Genomic DNA, 8,523 nt, shown 5'->3' on the forward strand with positions numbered 1-8,523 from the left:
AAAATTTGGTGTGGGCAAATATGATATGTGGAGCAACAGTGGTCCCTGAACAACAACGCTATGTATAGGAAGTGAATGTTTTCTTTTTCAGCGTTTATTAAATATATGCAAAATATTTTTTTTTTGGTCTCGAGCGGTTTGCGTAAAATAGTGTGAATATACCAAATATCTTTGAGTATCATCTATTTTGTAAAATGTTTAAAATGATAACCAAATGTGAGCAAATAAATGCGAATAATTTTTTATGTAAACTTCCGTTGAATTTTCTGACCAAACGTCCACCACAAACCATATAATTAGCCACGATTTCGTGGGATAATTAGAGGGAGAAAGGACGTTTTAAGGTTTAATGTCCTTACCATGGTAAGTTCCCATTACCTTTCCTTCCAAGTCCTCTAGGACATAGTAATGCTTACCTAATGTTTCTTTGACTTTTGCCTTTATAAAAACTGGAGCGAGCTTGGCATTAAAAGATTTTTCTTGGCTGCTCTGAGCAAAATTTCGCCTATAAACTATTTGACCCACATTGAAATTTTGTGGTCTTGTTCGAAGGTTGTAGGAGCTTTGGTTCTTATCGTACGCTTTTTTTATATGCTTTTTAATGTCGTGACGAATTAGTTGAAGGCTGTCGTCTTTCGACAAGGCGAATGTTGGCTCATTCAGAGCGTTTAAATTTCTTAATAGCTCGTATGAAGAGGCGTGGGTGACCATATCAAATCCATATAATGCATAATGCATGGTATGGGGAGCATTGTATAGATTGGTGGAATGAGTTTCGGAGAGCACAGCTGATGTGGCTCAACTTCTCATCCCACTGTTTATGGTCTTTTTTTAGATATGCCCGTATTCCCGCAATCAGTGAACGGTTGACGCGTTGGATTGTGGGGAATACAGGGCAGTGTAGGTGTGTTTGATTCCATAGGAAGTCAAGAAGGCATTTAGCTCATGTGACCTAAATTGGCTTCCATTGTCGCTCACAATGGTCTCCGGCACCCCATACACATGAAATACATGTTTTAAGAGGAAATCTTGTATGGGGGAGGAAGAGAATTTCCTAAGGGGACAAAGCCAATGGAATTTTGATAGGTGGTCAAGGACTATCAAAATTCCAATGTTACCGGACTTACTGCGTCGATAGGGACCGAGTATATCGATATATAATCGTTGGAACGGACGCACTGATTCGGCTTGGTGACCCATAGGGGGTTTCATGACCATATTTGGGGCCTTGGTCGTTTTACATACGTCGCAATTGCGAACGTATTCTCGTACATCTTGAACCATGCCGGGCCAAAAGAAAGTGCGCCTTAAGAGTTCCAATGTCTTGGCCATACCTCCATGCGCTGCCTCTGGTGCATCATGGGCTTTTGCTGGGACTCATCTCCAGTATAATGTTCTGTCCTATAGTAGACAAATTTGTCTATAATTTTGAGGTCGGGATGTTTGCTGGGGTTTTTCCAGATGGTTTCTTTCAGTTCAGTGTAGTCTGTGTCATCGAAAGAAGGAGAATCGAAGTCAATTACTGGGTCCACTATTTCGAGGCCAGATATTTCGTCTTGTGGAATCCTTGACAAAGCATCTGGAACCACGTGATCTCGGCCTTTGCGGTGGCTGATGGTGAATCGATAGGGTTGAAGTTTGAAAACCCATCGAGCCAACCTGCCGCTGAGATCTGGCTGACGCATGAGCCATACTAAGCTTGCATGATCCGTAATGACTTCGAATTCTTGAAGTTCCAGGTAGCACCTGAACTTCTTTATTGCTTCGAGAGCCGCCAGACATTCACGCTCCGTCACGCTATAATTGCGTTGAGCGGTATTGAGCTTTTTGCTCATAAACGCTATCGGACGTTCATTGCCTTCATTATCAAGTTGGACGAGGACGGCACCTATACCAAAGTCACTCGCATCACAGTGAAGGTAGAACTTTTTGGAAAAGTCCGGGTTTGCCAAAAAACCCCTAACTTGCTTCAAGTTTTTGGGTACAGGCCAGTTGGATATAGCCGTTATCTATTCAGGATCTGTCGTGATACCGCCGTTTCCAATCACATATCCAAGGTAATTTACCTTGGTTACACAAAACTTGCTCTTCGATATATTTAGAGTCAAGTTTGCCTTCCTAAACTGAGACGAAATTCGAATAAGAATCTCCAAATGGGTTTTAAAATCTTCTGAGATGATAATCAAATCATCTAGATACCCAAAGACGGAATGGCGAAGGTTTGGCGGGATTAGCTCGTCCATAAGTCTACACATCGTCTGCGGGGCATTACACAGTCCGAACGGCATAACCACAAATTGGTAAAGTGGCCGCCCGGGGACTGTGAATGCCGTTAGATGTTTGGACTTATGGTCGAGACTAATCTGCCAAAAGGCATCTTTAAGATCCAATTTGGTGATTATATTCGCCTTTGGAAGACGTGAAAATATGCCCTCAATATTAGGGAGGGGGTAAGCATCTTTTTTCGTCACGGAGTTAAGTTTGCGGGCGTCGAGGCATAGCCGAACCTTGTTTGGCTTCACAACTAGCCTCATGGGGGAACTCCATGGGGAGTTGGAAGGTTCGATAACACCGAGCTTCAGCATTCGGTCTATCTCGGCAAACATTAACTTTTCAACCGCCGGCGAAACGGGATAAAACCTTTGTTTTATAGGGGATGCTTCCCCTACATCAATTGAATGAGTGATCAGATTGGTTCTGCCAAGTCCCTGTTTCTCGAAATTTGGGAAAAGTTCGATAACAGTGTTTAATTGATTTCGTTCATCATTGGAAAGGGGGTAAAACGTGTTGTCAATGTCTTTAGAGTCCTCTACTATGGGCGGAATATCAAAGGTAGACACATCAGGTGTACAAATACCATTAATACTTACGCCAATTATGTCTGTGGAATCTAGAAAGTTGTCTAACAAATTAAAGGTTTTCCAGAAGTCTATCCCAAGGATTAATCTTTGGGATATAGTTGGAATTATGTATAAATTAAGATCGCCTGTTTTGTTTTTGAAAGAAACATTAACTTTAAGCCAGCCCAAAACTTCCTGGCGATTGCCATCGGCGGTCTTGACATAAGATTTGCAGTCAAAAAAGTTAGAAAATTTCGAAAAATCCCTCTTGGCCAAATCTCCCCCGAGACAGCTAATATTGGCCCCTGTATCTAGTAGGCCATATTCATTCAAATCTAGAAATGATATCTTAGCATAGTATCTGAGGTCATGGAGGTTTGAAATTATAGTGGAAATCTGTATTTTCGAGCAGATTTTCCGAATCTTAAAAAATCTTCGTAATCGAAGAGTGGATCGCTTGGGAGTTTTAACTGAAACGAGGGAAGAGACATTAAAAATTTCGTTTCGTTTTTTAATGTACATCTCCCAACGTTTATGTAGCGGAAGTCTAGGGTATATGCAAGGTGATCTATTGTATATATCAGATGGGCCTTCAACACTACTAGGCCTTTTAAGGATAGTAATGTAATATGCTGTTTATATTAGTGCTTTTTGCAGGGTTAACCTTCTTTATGAGGATTTGTTTGAAACACAAGCAATGCAATTGACATTTAAAACCCAGTCGGTTTGTTAAATCCGGTTATATATAAACGGGGTATTATTGTAATTAGGTCCCACAGGATCTGGAAAAAAGTCATTAGACGATGGTTTTAAATTGCTGGAGAACGGTTTATCGTTGTTATTCGGAGGTTGCAGTGTAGTACAGGCTGGGTGATGGTCGTATTCATGATATACTTTATTGTCATGGACCGGAGGTGGTTTTATTGAAGGTCCCTCTGTAAGGATTGGTCCTTTGGAGGGCCTGTTGGTTTCTGGTTTTTTGAATTAGACTGATTTCGAGAAGTACACCTAGCACATTGTGGCTTGTAAACATTTTTTATGTCACATCCGTAGCAGAAAACGGTTCTGGTCTCCAGGCAGTCCTGCCAATGGTGACCCGTGTTGTCACAATTCCAACACTTATAGTTGGGTTCATTTCTTTGGAGTGCTTCAACCTGGAATTCGGTTTCAGCCTCTGGAAGATAATCGTGATGGTCGACTTCTGCAACCATTCTACGTGGATATGCATTCGTGTTTTGACTGCGCTGAGCTAACGTTTTGCGTACGTACTCGTCGCTATGGAAGTTCTCACGCATTTGAACTAACTTCCTTAGGTGTGATAAGGAGTTTATGGGTACATATAGCAGATCCTGACGTACCTCAGGGCGCAAGTTGCGGGCTATAATCTCTATAAACTCCTGCTCAATCATGGGCCGGGGTAGTCTGTCTGCTATCATGCATAAAGCATCGAAAAAGTTATCGTAACTTTCCCCAGGCTTTTGCTTGCGATTCCTTAACTCCTCCCTAAGGTCAAAAGAGGACTTCATGTCCTTGTATTGGCCACGAATATCCCTACAAAACTCCTCCCAGGTAATAGTCTTAACCGATTTGTGGTACCGCCAGCACCACTCGCGTGCTTTACCAGCTAAAAGTGTGTTTAGGTTTTTACAAATGGCCCCAAAATCCCCATTAAGATTTTCGTTTGTTAGAGTTTTAACTCTATAAAGAAACTCGTCAATATTAAGGCCATTGGATGAACCATCAAATTTGAGATTCCAGTTATTTATAATCGAAGTAACCTTATCGGCCTGAATATTGCTACTATTGGTTAAAACAGACGAAAAATTTGAGTTCTGAGGGTTATTTGTGTCTTGACTGCATTGAGGAACTGGAATTTGTTCATTATTATTAGCATTGGGAACATTTCCACCATTGCCATAAAGAATTAGTGGGATATCAGTTCCATGGTTGTTGGGAACCTGGTTTTGATTAAAAGGTAAGGGATTGGGAACATTTCCACCATTACCATAAGGAATTAATGGGTTATCAGTTGCATGGTTATTGGTATTAGACGGTGGTAGTTGTGAATTGTTCATTGTCCCTATTGAATTTGGATGTAAGTTCAAATTGTGTAAAATCCGGGTAATATTATTTTCAATCATACGATTGATACTGGCGTAATTAACAACATGATTATTAATACTTGATGGACTGTTATTATTGTGTAAAGGTGATATTACAGAATTATCAATACCTAACGAATTGTTCGTTGGGTTAGGAGATTGTGGTTGTTGTTGTTGAACTGGGGGTAAGTTACCATTATCAACGATTGAGTTATTTGGTAAGTCCTGGAACAAGTTCCGACTTACGCTTCTTGTAGTATATGTTCGTGTCCATGTTCCTCTCCCCATGCCACGTTTAGTGTGCTTTGGCATATGAGGTTGTTTTGGTGTGACAACATATGTCCTCCTGGGGGTAAGTTACCATTATCAACGATTGAGTTATTTGGTAAGTCCTGGAACAAGTTCCGACTTACGCTTCTTGTAGTATATGTTCGTGTCCATGTTCCTCTCCCCATGCCACGTTTAGTGTGCTTTGGCATATGAGGTTGTTTTGGTGTGACAACATATGTCCTCAACTCGTTGAGCTGACATGGATGTTGACACACAGGACATTGGGCTGAGGCAGACAAATGTTGCTCTATGCAATCTCTATGGAAAGAGTGCAAGCATTGACTAATTACTAGGCAATCTTGCCCTTTAGACATAGGTTCTTTACAGATATGGCAACCAGGCGACATAGCATTTGTCGAAGCCGAAGGCTGCTCCTCCGGTATTGCGGATGCTTTTTCAGCCATAATAATAGATCACAATACACAATTTAAAAAGTACGCAAAAATAAATTTCCCAGAAAATTATCTTACTTTTCGTATAGAAACTAAAAAATACGAAAAAGTCCAAAATCTAATGTAAAAATTGGCAAAAGTAGATCTAAAGGAACAGTATAGTCCCTTATAGGTCCAATATATGTGTTCAAAAGTGTTTTAAAGGTTTTCAGATTTATGACGTTTCTTACCAGGTAATACGCAAAGTAGATAGGAGTGAGCAATAGCTTGTGATTAAAATGAATGGAACAAAAATATTGGTCTATGGAGTTTTGTATATATGCCTGGAATCCCCTTATATTCAACACACCAGCTTTGACATTCAAATAAGGTTCAATAGTCACATCTTTGAAACAGTGGTCAATATATTGCAATAAGCAGAGATATTGAAAATCCATCAGTTAAAAAGGTGCTGATTTCACAGTCAAAAATATAAAAATATACAGCCATATACGCTAAACTATTGAAGGTACATCATCTGCCCTTATTCCAGGATCATATAGAAGAGAAAGTGTCACCAGAAATCCATCGGTCAACTAATCGGAAGTCAACTCCAAATTGTCGAAAATCCAGAGGGACTCTGATAACTATTCTGAATCTACATGTTCTAAAACAACAACATATAAATAACCTCCATACTAATGAAATCTACATAGAAATCGGAAAAGAGCCGGGATTCACGATAGAATTTTCCAGGCCCCACGTTTTTGGGCGCCAAATACTGTAATGTACAAGAGTATAATAAAATGCATTGCTAGCATTTGAAGCTTTGACCAAGAGAAGGACTGCGGGAGCCTTTGATTGGAAGCTTCAGTCGGTGTTGGGGGGTTCTTGTCCTCCCTTTAGTCAGCGCATGTTCACCTACAGATATTATTATAGACTCCCTACTAAACAAATTACAATATACTTTAATATGGACCGTGTATTAAATTAATTAAAAAAAAATAATATATTACTAAATCCCCAATATAAAAAAAAGAGTAAATAAAAGGAAAAATGAGTATGGTCATTCTAATCACCTGCTTTTTAATAAGTGGGAACTTCTCAGATGTTTTGAGAAGTAACCTCGAAACCCGCACCTACCTTTGTCCATAATGGTTAATATTGTATGGAACCCTACTTCTACTACTCCGTATCTAAATTGCTACCCCTGAGTGTAAGAAAACGTCGTTAATTTAATTAGCAGTTCATTATGAATTCAATTATTTGTTTATTCATATCAAATTTATAGAAATATTAACAAAATAATACCTAATACTATGCATTCTAATCAAAACGATTTACATATATATCAATGTTATTTATGTGATTAATAATCTAGTTTTAATTATTTAAAATTTTCTGAATTGTTATAGGAAAGTGTAAATTCTGTCCCCTTTAAGGGGTTAATGACACTGAATGCAGTTGTTAGAAATCACCACAACAAGAGAATAATTATCTTTTCTTTTTTTTTTTTTTTTGTATTTTAAGAGCAAGACATCAATGACGAGATTTAGAGATCGAGTAGTATGAAATCACGTTTCAAAAAAAAAAAAACAATGTAAGATAAAAGAGAAATTTCACATATTGTAACAGACATGTGTTGCTCTTAAAATTTTATAACAAAATAAGCAAACTTACCGAGCTCTCCTCGTGGATGAAGGCCTTCTCCTGGAAGCTGGTTGATCTAGATAGTTTCTATGTGGATGTTATAAACGTTCTCTTTAAGTTGTGATTGATTTCTCGCATGTGATAAGGTTTTAGGTTTTTGATATGCAATAAAATTTAAAATTTTAGATAAGAATTACACTGACGCAACATGATATATGTACAGTATGTGTGAAGGATGTTAATTCAAGACAATTGGAATAGTTTTATATCAACTGATTTCTAACAATCATATGTGATGTAAAAGTATTCCATTGATTTTAAAAAATACATGAATTCTTCCGTAAGTTTTTTTTTTTAATTTTTCATATATAAAATTGAAGCAAAGTGATGTGTTCTAATATTGAAAAAATATATATATATATACACTGTAGGTATATCACGTTGTTGGAAAAAGCATAAGAAATATTAATATAATACTTAATGGTTTTGTATTTTTTAATATACTCCGCATGACCATGAAATGGAATCTGCCATGAAAGATTATGTCTGTTGTTAATTACGCTGAGGCAACATTTTTTTTACATCTTCCGAGGTTTCATATGCTGATGTTGCGTTGTGTCTTTATATGGTTGAGTTCTTCAAGGAAAAAAATGCTCGTATAGCCAGCACAGATAAATGGGGAATGGTATATGACACCCTTATAGAGCTTCCAAGGTGCCCTTATCAGGTTATGTTGGTACAAATCGTAATACTGATCTATGTATCACTGGATGAATATAGATGCACGACTACCCTGTGGGCAGCGTGATCTGGTGTTGTGTATAATATGTGCGGGAAGTTTACTTTTTCTTGGAGACACTACCACTTTATGGCTTGACCTGCCTGCAAACAAAAGACGCATTTTCCCAAAATTTCAGCGTCCTATCTCCATTTTTGTGGATGCTAGAGTGATTACCACAGACGGACGGACGAACGGACGGACGAACGGACGGATCGACTTAGAATTTTACCCTGATCAAGAATATATATACTTTATAGGGTCGCAAATGAGTATTTCAATGCGTTACAAACGGAAAAACAAACTTAATATACCCTCCATACTATGGTGGAGGGTATAAAAATGGATCGATATTGGTTTTGGTTTCATATTCATGTATTGTCATCCAAGTCTAAAAGTGTGCAAAGTTTTAGTTCGATTGGTCAACTACAACTGTGTGGAAAATAAGTTAC

The sequence above is a fragment of the Musca autumnalis genome, unplaced genomic scaffold (assembly GCF_047663935.1).
Source record: "Musca autumnalis isolate F117 unplaced genomic scaffold, ASM4766393v1 scaffold_1, whole genome shotgun sequence".
Lineage (NCBI taxonomy): Eukaryota > Metazoa > Arthropoda > Insecta > Diptera > Muscidae > Musca > Musca autumnalis.